The 20,062-nt window shown below is 47.3% G+C and overlaps 1 pseudogene; it reads right to left on the bottom strand.

The window, feature by feature from the left end:
* Window positions 1–2,556: 2,556 nt before the first annotated feature.
* On the bottom strand, window positions 2,557–19,890 carry LOC106595969 (lipoyl synthase, mitochondrial-like; annotated as a pseudogene).
* Window positions 19,891–20,062: the final 172 nt, after the last annotated feature.

The following is a 20,062-nucleotide window of genomic DNA, read 5'->3' as shown; positions in this document are numbered from 1 at the left end:
ACTTACAGTAGTGAATACATACATTTCATTTCATGCATTTGTTTTTTTGTACTGGCCCCCCGTGGGAATCGAACCCACAACCCTGGCGTTGCAAACACCATGCTTTACCAACTGAGCCACAGGGAAGGTCAGATGACACTCCTAGGACATCATGTTACACAATACATGCATTTTTTGTTCGATAAAGTTCATATTTATATATAAAAACAGCATTTTACATCGGCGCGTGACGTTCAGAAAATATTTTCCCTCAAATGCTTCCGGTGGATCAGCGCTACAATATACAAAATTACTATTCGAAAACATTTTTAAAATATAGTATTGTCATTCAAAGAATTATAGATTAACATCTCGTGAATGCAACCGCATTGCCAGATTTAAAAATAACTTTACTGGGAAATCACACTTTGCAATAAACGAGGTGCTATGCTCAGAAAAATAGGCTAGGCGATACAGATTAGCGCCATCTTGGAACCATCTAAAATCAAATATACTATTGTAAATATTCCCTTACCTTTGATTATCTTCATCGGAAGGCACTTCCAGGAATCCCAGGTCCACAACAAATTTAGTTTTGTTCGAAAAAGTTAATAATTTATGTCCCAATAGCTTCTTCTTGTTAGCGTGTTCCCGAAGGCTACTCATAATGTACTGTAGCGCGCGGGACTTGTCCTAACGAATGTGCAAAAAAAAAAATGTATTTACGTTCGTTCAAACATGTCAAACGTTGTAATAACATAAATCTTTAGGGCCTTTTTCAATCAGAACTTCAATAATATTCAAGGCGGACGATTGCATTGTCTTACTAAACGTTTCGGAACGAGAGAGTACCCACGGGCGCCCGCGTCATAGTAGTAATGGCCCCCCTCTATGACCAACTTCCCAGGCCTCTCGTTCGGTCAGTTTTTTACCGGAGAAGACTCAAACCACTTTGTAAAGACTGTTGACATCTAGTGGAAGCCTTAGGAAGTGCTAAATGAATCCTAACTCACGGTGTGTTTCATAGGCAAAGGGTTGAAAGTGATTCCACAAATCAGATTTCCACTTCCTGTTAGGATTTGTCTCAGGGTTTTGATGGCCATATGAGTTCTGTTATACTCACAGACACCATTCAAACAGTTTTAGAAACTTTGAAGTGTTTTCTATCCAAATCTACTAATTATATGCATATTCTCGTTTCTGGGTAAGAGTAGTAACCAGTTTAAATTGGGTACGTTTTTTTATCCGGCCGTGAAAATACTGCCCCATTTCCTGTTATAACTGGCCAATCACATTAATTAATACTGTCATTTCCTGTTATAACTGGCCAATCACATGAATGAATACTGTCATTTCCTGTTATAACTGGCCAATCGCATTAATACTGCCTCTCATTTCCTGTTATAACTGGCCAATCACGTTAATACTGTTAACTGGAAATGACACAACGACAAGACTCCAGTTGAACAGAGTTTACTATACCGTATGAACACACTACAAGGTAGCCATTCCCCTCTCGGCTCGGTCCATCAACGGACAGACTTCCTGCGCAGCCCCGTAATAACAGAAATATAGGGATACTTAAACCATGAACTATACAAATACTGCCTCTCATGTCCTGTTATAACTGGCCAATCACAATAATACTGCCTCATTTCCTGTTTATAACTGTCCAATCACATGAATACTGTCTCAAATTTCTGTTATAACTGGCCAATCACAATAATACTGCCTCATTTCCTGTTTATAACTGTCCAATCACATGAATACTGTCTCAAATTTCTGTTATAACTGGCCAATCACAATAATACTGCCTCATTTCCTGTAATAACTGGCCAATCACATTTCCTGTATCTAATTTCCTGTTTATAACTGGCCAATCACATTTCCTGTATCTAATTTCCTGTTTATAACTGTCCAATCACATGAATACTGTCTCATTTCCTGTCATCACTGGTTCCAATTTTATACACTCAGAAATAGGTGTGAGTCTGAAATAACGGCCCAAAGTACTGCGCTATATAAAGGGCGTCATTTCAGATACTTTTCATTTCCTCCCTTTTTTATAGACTGGTGATGTCATCAACCTGCGACTTAAATAAAACCAGATGTGAACTGTCACCACAGACTCTCTCAATGCTTCAGGTATTAGTGTGTAACCTATAATTATATCGCATTTCCCTGTGGGTCTTGGTCAAAAGTAGTGCACTATATATATATATATATATGTATATATATATGTATATATATATATATATGTATATATATATAGTATATATATATATATATATATACATATACATATATATATATATATATATATATACATATACACACACATATACATATACACACACACAGAGTAGGGACCAGGGAGCCGTTTGGGACGTCCCCAGACAAATGGTTCCTTATTCCCTATCTAGTGCACTATGGGTCCTAGTCCGCCCAATGGGTCCTTATTCCCTATCTAGTGCACTACAGAGGGAATAGGGTGCTTTGTGGTACGAACACATACAGTCAGTCCATTAACCCACTAGATGCATATTGCCCCAGTCACACACACACACACACACAGTATTGGATTGGTAAATCATGTTTTAATGTACGACCGTGAGTTATTATAAAACAACACTGTTGAATTATGTTGTCCACATCGATCACGTTTCAAACCCCTCAGTCGTTCTCTCTCTCATCTGAGCATCACGTCAATAATCTAATTATTGTGTTGTCTGGCTTCGTCTCAAAATGGCCCCCTATTCCCTATATAGTGGACTATTGGCCCCCTATTCCCTATAATAGTGGACTACTGGCCCCCTATTCCCTATATAGTGGACTATTGGCCCCCTATTCCCTATATAGTGGACTATTGGCCCCCTATTCCCTATAATAGTGGACTACTGGCCCCCTATTCCCTATAATAGTGGACTATTGGCCCCCTATTCCCTATAATAGTGGACTACTGGCCCCCTATTCCCTATATAGTGGACTATTGGCCCCCTATTCCCTATAATAGTGGACTACTGGCCCCCTATTCCCTATAATAGTGGACTACTGGCCCCCTATTCCCTATAATAGTGGACTACTGGCCCCCTATTCCCTATATAGTGGACTATTGGCCCCCTATTCCCTATAATAGTGGACTACTTGTAGTGAATAGGATGCCATTTGAGACTGCCATTCCAACAACCACTGAAACCCCTCAACACCTTCCTTCCCTTTGCACACACCATGGGTGTCGCACTTAAATCAGTCCCCCACCCCCGACGTTGAGTGGTCACCTCAGGTTGCCTGTGTGGATATGAATCATATATCTATAGCCAGTGGTGGGTCGACCCCCCCCTTATCTTCCCAGGCATTTCCCCCCCACTACATCACTGGTTATAATGTACAGAACGAGACATCAACATGAACAGAGTCCTGTAGTAGCTCCTATTCTGGATCGGAGGAACTTTATATTGTAGTATATTATAATGTAATACAGTGCATCTAGAATAGCTTTATGGTGGGACAGAGGACTCTAAAGGAGATGATGTCAGGTCAGCGTTCAGGTAAAGGTGAGTCCAGGTGATCAGATTATTCCGCTGCTGCCTTTCTCTTCTCTAACAAATTCTTCAGGAAGAACTCACCTGAGGGGAGGTGGAGAACGAGAGGAGGGGGAGAACGAGAGGAGGGGGGTGGAGAATGAGAGGAGGGGGGTGGAGAACGAGGAGAACGAGAGGAGGGGGGGAGAACGAGAGGAGGGGGGGAGAACGAGAGGAGGGGGGGGAGAACGAGAGGAGGGGGGAGAACGAGAGGAGGGGGGAGAACGAGAGGAGGGGGAGGAGAACGAGAGGAGGGGGGAGAACGAGAGGAGGGGGGTGGAGAATGAGAGGAGGGGGGTGGAGAACGAGGAGAACGAGAGGAGGGGGGAGAACGAGAGGAGGAGGGGGGAGAACGAGAGGAGGGGGGAGGAGAACGAGAGGAGGGGGGGAGGAGAACGAGAGGAGGGGAGGAGAACGAGAGGAGGGGTGGAGAACGAGTGGAGAACGAGAGGAGGGGGGAGAACATTTGATTTATTTTTTACTTCAATGAACTGAGTTCATGTACATTTATAAGGAGGTGAATGAATCAACTCTGATTTGTAGTATCCATATGGGGGGGGGTGTGTGTGTGTGTGTGTGTGTGTCATACCTGCTTTGTATGAGGAGCGTACTAAGGGTCCACTGGCTGTGTAGACGAATCCCATCTCCTTCCCCACCTCCTCCCAGTGACCAAACCTCTCTGGGGTTACATACTCCTCTACCTACACACACACACACGCATATACAGAGAGATGGACACACACACACATACAGAGAGATGGACACACACACACACAGAGATGGACACACATATATACACACACATACGGTTATTCTGAACTGAAATCCTGCTGGCTGTGTGTGTGTGTGTGTCCATCTCTGTGTGTGTGTGTGTGTGTGTGTCCTGTACCTTGAGGTGGCGTTTGGTGGGTTGCATGTACTGTCCCAGTGTTAGACAATCCACTCCTGCCTCTCTGAGCTCTGTGAACAACACCGTCACTGGTTACAATATCTCTCCCTCACTGGTTACAATATACAATATCTCTCCCTCACTGGTTACAATATCTCTCCCTCACTGGTTACAATATCTCTCCCTCACTGGTTACAATATCTCTCCCTCACTGGTTACAATATCTCTCCCTCACTGGTTACAATATCTCTCCCTCACTGGTTACAATATCTCTCCCTCACTGGTTACAATATCTCTCCCTCACTGGTTACAATATACAATATCTCTCCCTCACTGGTTACAATATCTCTCCCTCACTGGTTACAATATACAATATCTCTCCCTCACTGGTTACAATATACAATATCTCTCCCTCACTGGTTACAATATCTCTCCCTCACTGGTTACAATATCTCTCCCTCACTGGTTACAATATCTCTCCCTCACTGGTTACAATATCTCTCCCTCACTGGTTACAATATCTCTCCCTCACTGGTTACAATATCTCTCCCTCACTGGTTACAATATCTCTCCCTCACTGGTTACAATATCTCTCCCTCACTGGTTACAATATCTCTCCCTCACTGGTTACAATATCTCTCCCTCACTGGTTACAATATCTCTCCCTCACTGGTTACAATATCTCTCCCTCACTGGTTACAATATCTCTCCCTCACTGGTTACAATATACAATATCTGTCTCTCCCAGACGTGTGTGTGTGTGTGTGTGTGTGTGTGTGTGTGTGTGTACCTGTCAGTGTGTTATAGACCTGGCGGTCCGTCTCTCCCAGACCCAACATGATGGAGGTCTTGGTGAGAACATCTGGTTTGACGGACTTGGCGTGACGCAGAACGTTCAGGGATTGGTCGATGTTCGCCCGCGGATCCCGCACATGTCTGAGGGTTCAGAAAACAATTATTTTACAAAAATAAAATAAAAATATACATTATTTATTATCCACCCGTCATACAGTAAGTGATGGACTACGTAAATGTCCTTTGGCGCTCTACCGATCTGTGTTTAGGTGAACTGCAAACATTGAAATCCTTTTTTATTGAGTCCCAAATGGTACCCTATTCCCTATGAAGTGCACCTGCGTCACAAAAGGTACCCTATTCCCTATGAAGTGCACCTGAGTCCCAAATGGTACCCTATGAAGAGCACCTGAGTCCCAAATGGTACCCTATTCCCTATGAAGTGCACCTGAGACCCAAATGGTACCCTATGAAGAGCACCCGAATCCCAAATGGTACCCTATTCCCTATTGAAGTGCACTAATTTGGACCAGAGTCCATTATGGAAAGTTATTTTCTAAGGAAAGACACCGTCTCGTTCTGTACGTGGAACAACAGTCATGTTCCTATAGAAACAAACAGACGTTCTGCTGCCACCTGCTGGTCAGAGTTGGTATTACACTTCCGTCACACCAAGTTCACCGTCTCCTTCCTGGTGGACAGGAAGTGTACTGCACCATGGGGTGGGAGAAAATACGGTTCGCTGGGGGAATTCAATTGACTGAAAAATACAATTGGAAGTAGCCTGGAATCCAGGACCCTGCTGTGTTAACATTCCACTCTGTGTCACGACGAGCAGTGGAACGATGGTAGAAACAGACCGGAACCCGGGCTACGGTAGAAACAGACCGGAACCCGGGCTACGGTAGAAACAGACCGGAACCCGGGCTACGGTAGAAACCGACCGGGCTACGGTAGAAACAGACCGGAACCCAGGCTACGGTAGAAACAGACCGGAACCCGGGCTACGGTAGAAACAGACCGGAACCCGGGCTACGGTAGAAACAGACCGGGCTACGGTAGAAACAGACCGGAACCCGGGCTACGGTAGAAACAGACCGGAACCCGGGCTACGGTAGAAACAGACCGGGCTACGGTAGAAACAGACCGGAACCCGGGCTACGGTAGAAACAGACTGGAACCCAGGCTACGGTAGAAACAGACTGGAACCCGGGCTACGGTAGAAACAGACCGGGCTACGGTAGAAACAGACCGGGCTACGGTAGAAACAGACCGGAACCCGGGCTACGGTAGAAACAGACCGGAACCCGGGCTACGGTAGAAACAGACCGGAACCCGGGCTACGGTAGAAACAGACCGGAACCCGGGCTACGGTAGAAACAGACCGGAACCCGGGCTACGGTAGAAACAGACCGGAACCCGGGCTACGGTAGAAACAGACCGGAACCCGGGCTACGGTAGAAACAGACCGGAACCCGGGCTACGGTAGAAACAGACCGGGCTACGGTAGAAACAGACCGGAACCCGGGCTACGGTAGAAACAGACCGGGCTACGGTAGAAACAGACCGGGCTACGGTAGAAACAGACCGGGCTACGGTAGAAACAGACCGGGCTACGGTAGAAACAGACCGGGCTACGGTAGAAACAGACCGGAACCCGGGCTACGGTAGAAACAGACCGGAACCCGGGCTACGGTAGAAACAGACCGGAACCCGGGCTACGGTAGAAACAGACCGGAACCCGGGCTACGGTAGAAACAGACCGGGCTACGGGCTACGGTAGAAACAGACCGGGCTACGGGCTACTGTAGAAACAGACCGGGCTACGGTAGAAACAGACCGGGCTACGGTAGAAACAGACCGGGCTACGGTAGAAACAGACCGGAACCCGGGCTACGGTAGAAACAGACCGGAACCCGGGCTACGGTAGAAACAGACCGGGACCCGGGCTACGGTAGAAACAGACCGGAACCCGGGCTACGGTAGAAACAGACCGGAACCCGGGCTACGGTAGAAACAGACCGGGACCCGGGCTACGGTAGAAACATACCGGGACCCGGGCTACGGTAGAAACGGGTCAGGGAGACAGAGAAGCTGGGGAGAAATAGCCTGATGGACCAGACAGACAGACAGGTAGAGGAATTCTGAGTCCAGACAGACAGGTAGAGGAGGTAGAGGTATTCTGAGGACAGACAGACAGACAGAGGTATTCTGAGGACAGACAGACAGGTAGAGGTATTCTGAGGACAGACAGACAGGTAGAGGTATTCTGAGGACAGACAGACAGGCAGAGGTATTCTGAGGACAGACAGACAGGTAGAGGTATTCTGAGGACAGACAGACAGGTAGAGGTATTCTGAGGACAGACAGACAGGTAGAGGTATTCTGAGGACAGACAGACAGGCAGGCAGACAGACAGGTAGAGGTATATTGACCAGGGTCCTAGCCATGCTTTACAGTCTGCGTCCACAAACGGCTCCCTATTCCCTATGGGCCCGGGTCAAATGAAGTGCCCTATATAGGGAATAGGGTGCAGGTCAAATGTAGTGCCCTATATAGGGAATAGGGTGCAGGTCAAATGAAGTGCACTACCTAGGGAATAGGGTCATGTAAGGGTTGGGGCCTGTACCTCTGCAACTCGCGGACTGTCTCCACATTGTGGGCGTAAACGTCCAGCCCTGATTGGGCGATCTTCTCCACCGCTGCCAGGTCGCCACGGAAATCAGGGGTCAGACATTCCACCATGATCTGAGAGTTCCTGGACGGGGAAAACAACAACATTTATTCAGAACACAAAGTAGTTTAATAAGTCATTAATATACAGACTGGACAAACAGACGGATGGATGAATGATGGATTAACTAATGAATAGCTGAAAGGATGGATGATGGAGGGATGGATGGATGACTGGATGGATGGATGGATGAATTAATGGATGGATGATGGATGGATGGATGGATGGATGAATAGATGGATGGATGGATGAATGGATGATGGATGAATTAATGGCTGAAAGGATGGATGATGGATGAATAGATGGATGGATGGATGATAGATGGCTGAAAGGATGGATGATGGATGGATGGATGAATTAATGGATGGATGATGGATGAATAGATGGATGGATGGATGGATGGATGAAGTAATGGATGAATTAATTAAATAGTTGAAAGGATGAATGCTGGATGGATGAATTAATGGATGGATGATGGATGGATGGATGAATGGATGATTGATGGACGAATGGATGAGTCCTGGGTGTGTACCTCTCCTTCAGGTTGGAGACGGTCTTGGCAAAGTGCTCCGCCCCTCCGTCAGCGATATCTGTCAAAACACAACGACCCCCATTAACCAATCAGCTGACAGGCAGGTCGTTAGGTCACTGAGGTCAGCGCCAGTCAGACAAGATTCACATCAACAACAGACGATCAGAGAAAGAGTTTCAATTGGTCGGTGGAGACCATGACTGTCCTATGAGAAATAAACAGGAAGTGAACCTTGGACAGGGAAGACTAATGGATAAACAGACAGAGAGAGATTGATCAAGATGACAGAGAATTAAAAGAGATATTTGAGTCACGGCTCTTCGTGTGGCGCGGCGGTCTAAGGCTCTGCGTCTCGGTGCTTGAGGCGTCACTACAGACACCCTGGTTCGAATACAGGCTGTATGACAAAACGGCCGTGATTGGGAGTCCCATAAGGCGGCACACGATTGGCCCAGTGTTGTCTGGGTTTGGCCGTGGGGGGGGGTGGGCCGTCATTGTAAATAAGAATTTGGTTCTTAACTGGCTTGTCTGGTTAAATAAAGGGTACATTTATAAAAATAATAATTTAAAAAAAGTACCATCTCTGTCAAAGGAGGTTAGCATCACATAGTCCAGAGAGACAGAGAGGGAGAGAGAGAGGAAGAGAGAGAGAGAGAGGAAGAGAGAGGGAGAGAGGAAGAGAGAGAGAGGAAGAGAGAGAGGAAGAGAGAGAGGAAAAGAGAGAAAGAGAGACAGACAGAGAGAGAGAGAGAGAGAGAGAGACAGACAGAGAGAGAGACAGACAGAGAGATGTCTGAGTCACTACCGTCTCTGTCTACAGAGGTCAGCACCACATAGTCCAGTCCCCAGGCAGCGATGGCCTTGGCCGTGTTGTAGGGCTCATCTGGGTCCAGGGGAGAGGGCTGACGAGCTGTCTTCACAGAGCAGAACCTGCAGCCGCGGGTACATGTGTCCCCCATCAACTACAGAGAGAGAGAGAGACAGAGAGAGAGAGACAGACACAGAGAGAGAGGGAGAGAGAGAGAGACAGAGGGAGAGAGACAGACAGAGAGAGACAGAGAGACAGAGGGAGACAGACAGACAGACAGACAGACAGACAGACAGACAGACAGACAGACAGACAGACAGACAGACAGACAGACAGAGAGAGAGAGAGGTATACATACATCAGTGACACTAGACGTTATAATATATAAAGAAGTCATCAGCCCGTCTCCCAGTGGTTGTCTCCCAGTACGTGAGGCTGAGTGGTCGGTTATGAGGGTAGTAACCTCACCATGATGGTTGTGTCCCAGTACGTGAGGCTGAGTGGTCGGTTATGAGGGTAGTAACCTCACCATGATGGTTGTCTCCCAGTACGTGAGGCTGAGTGGTCGGTTATGAGGGCAGTAAACTCACCATGATGGTTGTGTCCCAGTACGTGAGGCTGAGTGGTCGGTTATGAGGGTAGTAACCTCACCATGATGGTTGTGTCCCAGTACGTGAGGCTGAGTGGTCGGTTATGAGGGTAGTAACCTCACCATGATGGTTGTGTCCCAGTACGTGAGGCTGAGTGGTCGGTTATGAGGGCAGTAACCTCACCATGATGGTTGTGTCCCAGTACGTGAGGCTGAGTGGTCGGTTATGAGGGTAGTAACCTCACCATGATGGTTGTCTCCCAGTACGTGAGGCTGAGTGGTCGGTTATGAGGGCAGTAAACTCACCATGATGGTTGTGTCCCAGTACGTGAGGCTGAGTGGTCGGTTATGAGGGTAGTAACCTCACCATGATGGTTGTGTCCCAGTACGTGAGGCTGAGTGGTCGGTTATGAGGGTAGTAACCTCACCATGATGGTTGTGTCCCAGTACGTGAGGCTGAGTGGTCGGTTATGAGGGCAGTAACCTCACCATGATGGTTGTGTCCCAGTACGTGAGGCTGAGTGGTCGGTTATGAGGGTAGTAACCTCACCATGATGGTTGTCTCCCAGTACGTGAGGCTGAGTGGTCGGTTATGAGGGCAGTAAACTCACCATGATGGTTGTGTCCCAGTACGTGAGGCTGAGTGGTCGGTTATGAGGGTAGTAACCTCACCATGATGGTTGTGTCCCAGTACGTGAGGCTGAGTGGTCGGTTATGAGGGTAGTAACCTCACCATGATGGTTGTGTCCCAGTACGTGAGGCTGAGTGGTCGGTTATGAGGGTAGTAAACTCACCATGATGGTTGTGTCCCAGTACGTGAGGCTGAGTGGTCGGTTATGAGGGTAGTAACCTCACCATGATGGTTGTGTCCCAGTACGTGAGGCTGAGTGGTCGGTTATGAGGGTAGTAACCTCACCATGATGGTTGTGTCCCAGTACGTGAGGCTGAGTGGTCGGATATGAGGGTAGTAACCTCACCATGATGGTCGTGTCCCAGTACGTGAGGCTGAGTGGTCGGTTATGAGGGTAGTAACCTCACCATGATGGTTGTGTCCCAGTACGTGAGGCTGAGTGGTCGGTTATGAGGGTAGTAACCTCACCATGATGGTTGTGTCCCAGTACGTGAGGCTGAGTGGTCGGTTATGAGGGTAGTAAACTCACCATGATGGTTGTGTCCCAGTACGTGAGGCTGAGTGGTCGGTTATGAGGGTAGTAAACTCACCATGATGGTTGTGTCCCAGTACGTGAGGCTGAGTGGTCGGTTATGAGGGCAGTAACCTCACCATGATGGTCGTGTCCCAGTACGTGAGGCTGAGTGGTCGGTTATGAGGGTAGTAACCTCACCATGATGGTTGTGTCCCAGTACGTGAGGCTGAGTGGTCGGTTATGAGGGTAGTAACCTCACCATGATGGTCGTGTCCCAGTACGTGAGGCTGAGTGGTCGGTTATGAGGGTAGTAACCTCACCATGATGGTTGTGTCCCAGTACGTGAGGCTGAGTGGTCGGTTATGAGGGTAGTAACCTCACCATGATGGTTGTGTCCCAGTACGTGAGGCTGAGTGGTCGGTTATGAGGGTAGTAACCTCACCATGATGGTTGTGTCCCAGTACGTGAGGCTGAGTGGTCGGTTATGAGGGTAGTAACCTCACCATGATGGTTGTGTCCCAGTACGTGAGGCTGAGTGGTCGGTTATGAGGGTAGTAACCTCACCATGATGGTTGTGTCCCAGTACGTGAGGCTGAGTGGTCGGTTATGAGGGTAGTAACCTCACCATGATGGTTGTGTCCCAGTACGTGAGGCTGAGTGGTCGGTTATGAGGGTAGTAACCTCACCATGATGGTTGTGTCCCAGTACGTGAGGCTGAGTGGTCGGTTATGAGGGTAGTAACCTCACCATGATGGTTGTGTCCCAGTACGTGAGGCTGAGTGGTCGGTTATGAGGGTAGTAACCTCACCATGATGGTTGTGTCCCAGTACGTGAGGCTGAGTGGTCGGTTATGAGGGCAGTAAACTCACCATGATGGTTGTGTCCCAGTACGTGAGGCTGAGTGGTCGGATATGAGGGCAGTAAACTCACCATGATGGTTGTGTCCCAGTACGTGAGGCTGAGTGGTCGGTTATGAGGGTAGTAACCTCACCATGATGGTTGTGTCCCAGTACGTGAGGCTGAGTGGTCGGTTATGAGGGTAGTAACCTCACCATGATGGTTGTGTCCCAGTACGTGAGGCTGAGTGGTCGGTTATGAGGGTAGTAACCTCACCATGATGGTTGTGTCCCAGTACGTGAGGCTGAGTGGTCGGTTATGAGGGCAGTAAACTCACCATGATGGTTGCTGTGGCTGTGCCATGTTCCCCTCCTCCCCAACACTCCCCGATGTTGGGACACCTGGCCTCCTCACACACCTGAACACACACACACACACACACACACACACAGACACACACACACACGGGGCAGCAGCATGAAGACACTACAACCAAATATACTTCAATAGGTTCTCTAGTTTGCATGACACACACACACACACACACACACACACACACACACACCCTAACTCACAGTGTGTAGGTTGACACACACACACACACACACACACACAACTCACAGTGTGTAGGTTGACTGACACACACACACACACACCTAACTCACAGTGTGTAGGTTGACTGACACACACACACACAACAACTCACAGTGTGCAGGTTCACACACACACACACACACACACACACACACACACACCTAACTCACAGTGTGTAGGTTGACACACACACACACACCCTAACTCACCCTAACTCACAGTGTGTAGGTTGACAGACACACACACACACACACCTAACTCACAGTGTGTAGGTTGACACACACACACACACACACAGATACACACCCTAACTCACAGTGTGTAGGTTGACACACACACACACACCCCCCCAACTCACAGTGTGTAGGTTGACACACACACACACACACACCCCCAACTCACAGTGTGTAGGTTGACACACACACACACACACACACACACACCCCCAACTCACAGTGTGTAGGTTGACACACACACACACACACACCCCCTAACTCACAGTGTGTAGGTTGACACACACACACCCCCCCCAACTCACAGTGTGTAGGTTGACACACACACCCCCCCCTAACTCACAGTGTGTAGGTTGACACACACACCCCCCCCTAACTCACAGTGTGTAGGTTGACACACACACACACAACCCCCCCCCCAACTCACAGTGTGTAGGTTGACACACACACACACACACACCCCCCTAACTCAGTGTGTAGGTTGACACACACACACACACACACACACACACCCCCAACTCACAGTGTGTAGGTTGACACACACACACACACACACACACACACACACACACACACACACCCCCCTAACTCACAGTGTGTAGGTTGACACACACACACACCCCCCCAACTCACAGTGTGTAGGTTGACACACACCCCCCCCCTAACTCACAGTGTGTAGGTTGACACACACACACCCCCCCCCTAACTCACAGTGTGTAGGTTGACACACACACACCCCCCCTAACTCACAGTGTGTAGGTTGACACACACACACACCCCCCCTAACTCACAGTGTGTAGGTTGACACACACACACACCCCCCCTAACTCACAGTGTGTAGGTTGAGGTCTCTCAGTGTGTTCTTCAGCTTGTTGTAGTTCCTGCCAATAGGAATCTCTGTTTTCAGCCAGGGGGAAGTCTCAGCCTATCACAGCGATCACAGAGAGGTTGGTCAGTGGATGGACACGGTCCCGTGTTCAACAGGACTCTGACTTTTATGTTACTGGCTTTTACGGCTGCAATATTTCTGGAAGCGTTCCCCCCAAAAAATTCCCAGGTTTTATAGAAATCACACTTGGAAGATTCCTGGAATCAGGAAGGGGATTGAGCAGGACATCTGGAGTCCGACAAAAACCAGGATTTCTGGGAAACCTGGGAATGTTAGGGATCATTTTGCAACCCTGTGTTCAATCAGACAGTACAGTCACAGATGAAGAGAGGAGGAGGAGACCAGACAGTACAGTCACAGATGAAGAGAGGAGGAGGAGACCAGACAGTACAGTCACAGACGAAGAGAGGAGGAGGAGACCAGACAGTACAGTCACAGACGAAGAGGAGGAGACCAGACAGTACAGTCACAGACGAAGAGAGGAGGAGACCAGACAGTACAGTCACAGACGAAGAGGAGGAGACCAGACAGTACAGTCACAGACGAAGAGAGGAGACCAGACAGTACAGTCACAGACGAAGAGAGGAGGAGGAGACCAGACGGTACAGTCACAGACGAAGAGAGGAGGAGACCAGACGGTACAGTCACAGACGAAGAGAGGAGGAGACCAGACAGTACAGTCACAGACGAAGAGAGGAGGAGGAGACCAGACAGTACAGTCACAGACGAAGAGGAGGAGACCAGACAGTACAGTCACAGACGAAGAGAGGAGGAGACCAGACAGTACAGTCACAGACGAAGAGGAGGAGACCAGACAGTACAGTCACAGACGAAGAGAGGAGGAGACCAGACAGTACAGTCACAGACGAAGAGAGGAGGAGACCAGACAGTACAGTCACAGACGAAGAGAGGAGACCAGACAGTACAGTCACAGACGAAGAGAGGAGACCAGACAGTACAGTCACAGACGAAGAGAGGAGACCAGACAGTACAGTCACAGACGAAGAGAGGAGGAGACCAGACAGTACAGTCACAGACGAAGAGAGGAGGAGACCAGACAGTACAGTCACAGACGAAGAGAGGAGGAGGACCAGACAGTACAGTCACAGACGAAGAGAGGAGGAGACCAGACAGTACAGTCACAGACGAAGAGAGGAGGAGGACCAGACAGTACAGTCACAGACGAAGAGAGGAGGAGACCAGACAGTACAGTCACAGATGAAGAGAGGAGGAGGAGGAGACCAGACAGTACAGTCACAGACGAAGAGAGGAGACCAGACAGTACAGTCACAGACGAAGAGAGGAGGAGACCAGACAGTACAGTCACAGACGAAGAGAGGAGGAGACCAGACAGTACAGTCACAGACGAAGAGAGGAGGAGACCAGACAGTACAGTCACAGACGAAGAGAGGAGACCAGACAGTACAGTCACAGACGAAGAGAGGAGACCAGACAGTACAGTCACAGACGAAGAGAGGAGGAGGAGACCAGACAGTACAGTCACAGACGAAGAGAGGAGGAGACCAGACAGTACAGTCACAGACGAAGAGAGGAGACCAGACAGTACAGTCACAGACGAAGAGAGGAGACCAGACAGTACAGTCACAGACGAAGAGAGGAGGAGACCAGACAGTACAGTCACAGACGAAGAGAGGAGACCAGACAGTACAGTCACAGACGAAGAGAGGAGGAGGAGACCAGACAGCACAGTCACAGACGAAGAGAGGAGACCAGACAGTACAGTCACAGACGAAGAGAGGAGGAGACCAGACAGTACAGTCACAGACGAAGAGAGGAGACCAGACAGTACAGTCACAGACGAAGAGAGGAGACAGTACAGTCACAGACGAAGAGGAGGAGACAGTACAGTCACAGACGAAGAGAGGAGACAGTACAGTCACAGACGAAGAGAGGAGACAGTACAGTCACAGACGAAGAGACCAGACAGTACAGTCACAGAGGAAGAGAGGAGGAGACCAGACAGTACAGTCACAGACGAAGAGAGGAGACAGTACAGTCACAGACGAAGAGAGGAGACAGTACAGTCACAGACGAAGAGAGGAGACAGTACAGTCACAGACGAAGAGACCAGACAGTACAGTCACAGACGAAGAGAGGAGGAGACCAGACAGTACAGTCACAGAGTCACACTCTGAACCAGGTGAGGTGCTGTCAGACAGCTGATTGGCTACATAATGACCGTGCTGTCAGACAGCTGATTGGCTACATAATGACCGTGCTGTCAGACAGCTGATTGGCTACATAATGACCGTGCTGTCAGACAGCTGATTGGTTACATAATGACCGTGCTGTCAGACAGCTGATTGGCTACATAATGACCGTGCTGTCAGACAGCTGATTGGCTACATAATGACCGTGCTGTCAGACAGCTGATTGGCTACATAATGACCGTGCTGTCAGACAGCTGATTGGCTACATAATGACCGTGCTGTCAGACAGCTGATTGGCTACATAATGACCGTGCTGTCAGACAGCTGATTGGCTACATAATGACCGTGCTGTCAGACAGCTGATTGGCTACATAATGACCGTGCTGTCAGACAGCTGATTGGCTACATAATGACCGTGCTGTCAGACAGCTGATTGGTTACTTGATGAAGGCAGTCACACATTTAGAAAGATACTTATTCAATCATACTTAACCTGATTAGCATACTTAACCTGAATAGCATATTTAACCTGGTTAGCATACTTAACCTGATTAGCATACTTAACCTGGTTAGCATACTTAACATGATTAGAACCATTTCAAGTTAGTAGGAGGACTGGTAAACAAACAAACTACAATTTTTATTAGCACAATTAGTTTGAGTGACTTTGCTAGCTAACTAGGTAATTACTAGGCTAAGCTGGTCTTTTCAGTTCGCTGCAGCCGGCGACTGGAACGAGCTGCAACAAACACTCAAACTGGACAGTTATATCTCCATCTCTTCATTCAAAGACTCAAATCATGGAGACTCTTACTGACAGTTGTGGCTGCTTCACGTGATGTATTGTTGTCTCTACCTTCTTTGACCCTTTGTGCTGTTGTCTGTGGCCCAATAATGTTTGTACCATGTTTTGTTCTGCTACCATGTTGTTGTTGTGTTGCTACCATGCTGTGTTGCTACCATGCTGTGTTGCTACCATGTTGTTGTCATGTTGTGTTGCTACCATGTTGTTGTCATGTTGTGTTGCTACCATGTTGTTGTCATGTTGTGTTGCTATGTTGTCATGTTGTGTTGCTACCATGTTGTGTTGCTACCATGTTGTGTTGCTACCATGCTGTGTTGTCATGTTGTGTTTCTACCATGCTGTGTTGTCATGTTGTGTTGCTACCATGCTGTGTTGTCATGTTGTGTTGCTACCATGTTGTTGTCATGTTGTGTTGCTACCATGTTGTTGTCATGTTGTGTTGCTACCATGCTGTGTTGTCATGTTGTGTTGCTACCATGTTGTGTTGTCATGTTGTGTTTCTACCATGTTGTGTTGCTACCATGTTGTGTTGCTACCATGCTGTGTTGTCATGTTGTGTTGCTACCATGTTGTGTTGTCATGTTGTGTTGCTACCATGCTGTGTTGTCATGTTGTGTTGCTACCATGCTGTGTTGTCATGTTGTGTTGCTACCATGTTGTGTTGTCATGTTGTGTTGCTACCATGCTGTGTTGTCATGTTGTGTTGCTACCATGCTGTGTTGTCATGTTGTGTTGCTACCATGCTGTGTTGTCATGTTGTGTTGCTACCATGCTGTGTTGTCATGTTGTGTTGCTACCATGCTGTGTTGTCATGTTGTATTGCTACCATGCTGTGTTGTCATGTTGTGTTGCTACCATGTTGTTGTCATGTTGTGTTGCTGCCATGCTGTGTTGTCATGTTGCTACCTTGCTGTGTTGTTGTCTTAGGTCTCTCTTTATGTTGTGTTGTGTTGTGTTGCTACCGTCATGTGTTGCTGCCATGCTGTGTTGTCATGTTGTGTTGCTACCATGCTGTGTTGTTGTCTTAGGTCTCTCTTTATGTTGTGTTGTGTTGTGTTGCTACCGTCATGTGTTGCTGCCATGTTGTGTTGCTACCATGCTGTGTTGTCATGTTGTGTTGCTACCATGCTGTGTTGTCATGTTGTGTTGCTACCTTGCTGTGTTGTTGTCTTAGGTCTCTCTTTATGTTGTGTTGTGTTGTATTGCTACCATGCTGTGTTGTCATGTTGTGTTGCTACCTTGCTGTGTTGTTGTCTTAGGTCTCTCTTTATGTTGTGTTGTGTTGTGTTGCTACCATGTTGTTGTCATGTTGTGTTGCTACCTTGCTGTGTTGTTGTCTTAGGTCTCTCTTTATGTTGTGTTGTGTTGCTACCTTGCTGTGTTGTTGTCTTAGGTCTCTCTTTATGTTGTGTTGTCATGTTGTGTTGCTACCTTGCTGTGTTGTTGTCTTAGGTCTCTCTTTATGTTGTGTTGTGTTGTATTGCTACCATGCTGTGTTGTCATGTTGTGTTGCTACCTTGCTGTGTTGTTGTCTTAGGTCTCTCTTTATGTTGTGTTGTGTTGTGTTGCTACCATGTTGTTGTCATGTTGTGTTGCTACCTTGCTGTGTTGTTGTCTTAGGTCTCTCTTTATGTTGTGTTGTGTTGTGTTGTGTTGTGTTGTGTTGTGTAGTGTTGTGTTGTCTCTCTTGTCATGATGTGTGTTTTGTCCTATATTTATTATTTTTAATCCCAGGCCCCGTATTCTTAACTGACTTGCCTAGTTAAATAAAGGTTTACATTAAAATAAACTGTATATAGGGAATAGGGTGCCTAGGTAGTGCACTATACTGTATATAGGGAATAGGGTGCCTAGGTAGTGCACTATACTGTATATAGGGTGCCTAAGCAGTGCACTATACTGTATATAGGGAATAGGATGACTAGGTAGTGCACTATACTGTATATAGGGAATAGGGTGCCTAGGTAGTGCACTATACTGTATATAGGGAATAGGGTGCCTAGGTAGTGCACTATACTGTATATAGGGAATAGGGTGCCTAGGTAGTGCACTATACTGTATATAGGGTGCCTAAGCAGTGCACTATATTGTATATAGGGAATAGGGTGCCTAGGTAGTGCACTATACTGTATATAGGGAATAGGGTGCCTAGGTAGTGCACTATACTGTATATAGGGAATAGGGTGCCTAGGTAGTGCACTATACTGTATATAGGGAATAGGGTGCCTAGGTAGTGCACTATACTGTATATAGGGAATAGGGTGCCTAGGTAGTGCACTATACTGTATATAGGGAATAGGGTGCCTAGGTAGTGCACTATACTGTATATAGGGAATAGGGTGCCTAGGTAGTGCACTATACTGTATATAGGGAATAGGGTGCCTAGGTAGTGCACTATACTGTATATAGGGAATAGGGTGCCTAGGTAGTGCACTATACTGAGTGCCTAAGTAGTGCAAACAAATGTCTTTAGATTCACACACAGGTCCTGTACCATGTGACACCTTATTCCCTTATATCTTGACTAGAGCCACATGGGACCAGATCAAACGTAGTACACTACATAGGGAATAGAGTACCGTTTAGGAAGCATAATATATATAAGGAACCTGTATTCCCACCTCTCTCCCTTCTGTCTCTTCAGGTTACCCCTGTACTCTTCCCAATTGTTCTTCTCAGACAGCTCTCCGGATATAAAGTCCTGGAGGTCGGGCCCGTCATGGACCAGCTCCTTCTTGCGGTCTTTCTGTGCCTGTACCTGGGATGACCTGACCGCTGTGGTCAGTCCGCTGGCGGAGTACACCTACCCACGGACCGGATAGGAATTATCCACAATGAGGACAGTTGTTGTTAAATGCTTCCAACAAAATAAGATGTAGCATGTCAACATCAACAACAACAACAACAACAACAAAATGTGTGATATCAAGAACAAGATAAGGATTCATATTAACGTTAGTTGTTAGTATGAATCTTAGCTAGTATGCTAACTCGTATTAGCTAACTAAGTAACCCAAGGCCAGCGGCCAATCAGTTAGTTATGTTAGCATTAGCCATACTTAGCTAGCTAGTATAAACATTGTAAAAAACAAAGAGACATTTCAGTGATATCGTTGCAGTCCGGTCAAGTAGATGTACTTACACGTGTGTTGCATTTGGGACTCAACCACCGGTTGTTGTTGGAGAAACGACCCGCAATAAAACAACTTTGCTTGACCAAAGCCATGACATTACCTAACTAACGTCTGCTAGACGTCTGTCATTGACAAAAACATTTCTCTGGGTGCGAGTACTTAGGCCTGGCATTAAAAAAAATTAATAATTATAATTATAATAATTTTATAAACGACTTAATTAATCAATTGATCTCGATTCTTTTTTATATCCAGATTTAATTCTAAATGCGATGTGTTTTTTTTCTTTCTGGGGAACCAAAGGCGTATAATTAATTTATCAATATATCGAAGTATTTTTGCTCATC

This window comes from Salmo salar, unplaced genomic scaffold (genome assembly GCF_905237065.1).
Source record: "Salmo salar unplaced genomic scaffold, Ssal_v3.1, whole genome shotgun sequence".
Taxonomy (NCBI): domain Eukaryota; kingdom Metazoa; phylum Chordata; class Actinopteri; order Salmoniformes; family Salmonidae; genus Salmo; species Salmo salar.
This window is presented reverse-complemented; position numbering and strand designations above follow the sequence as displayed.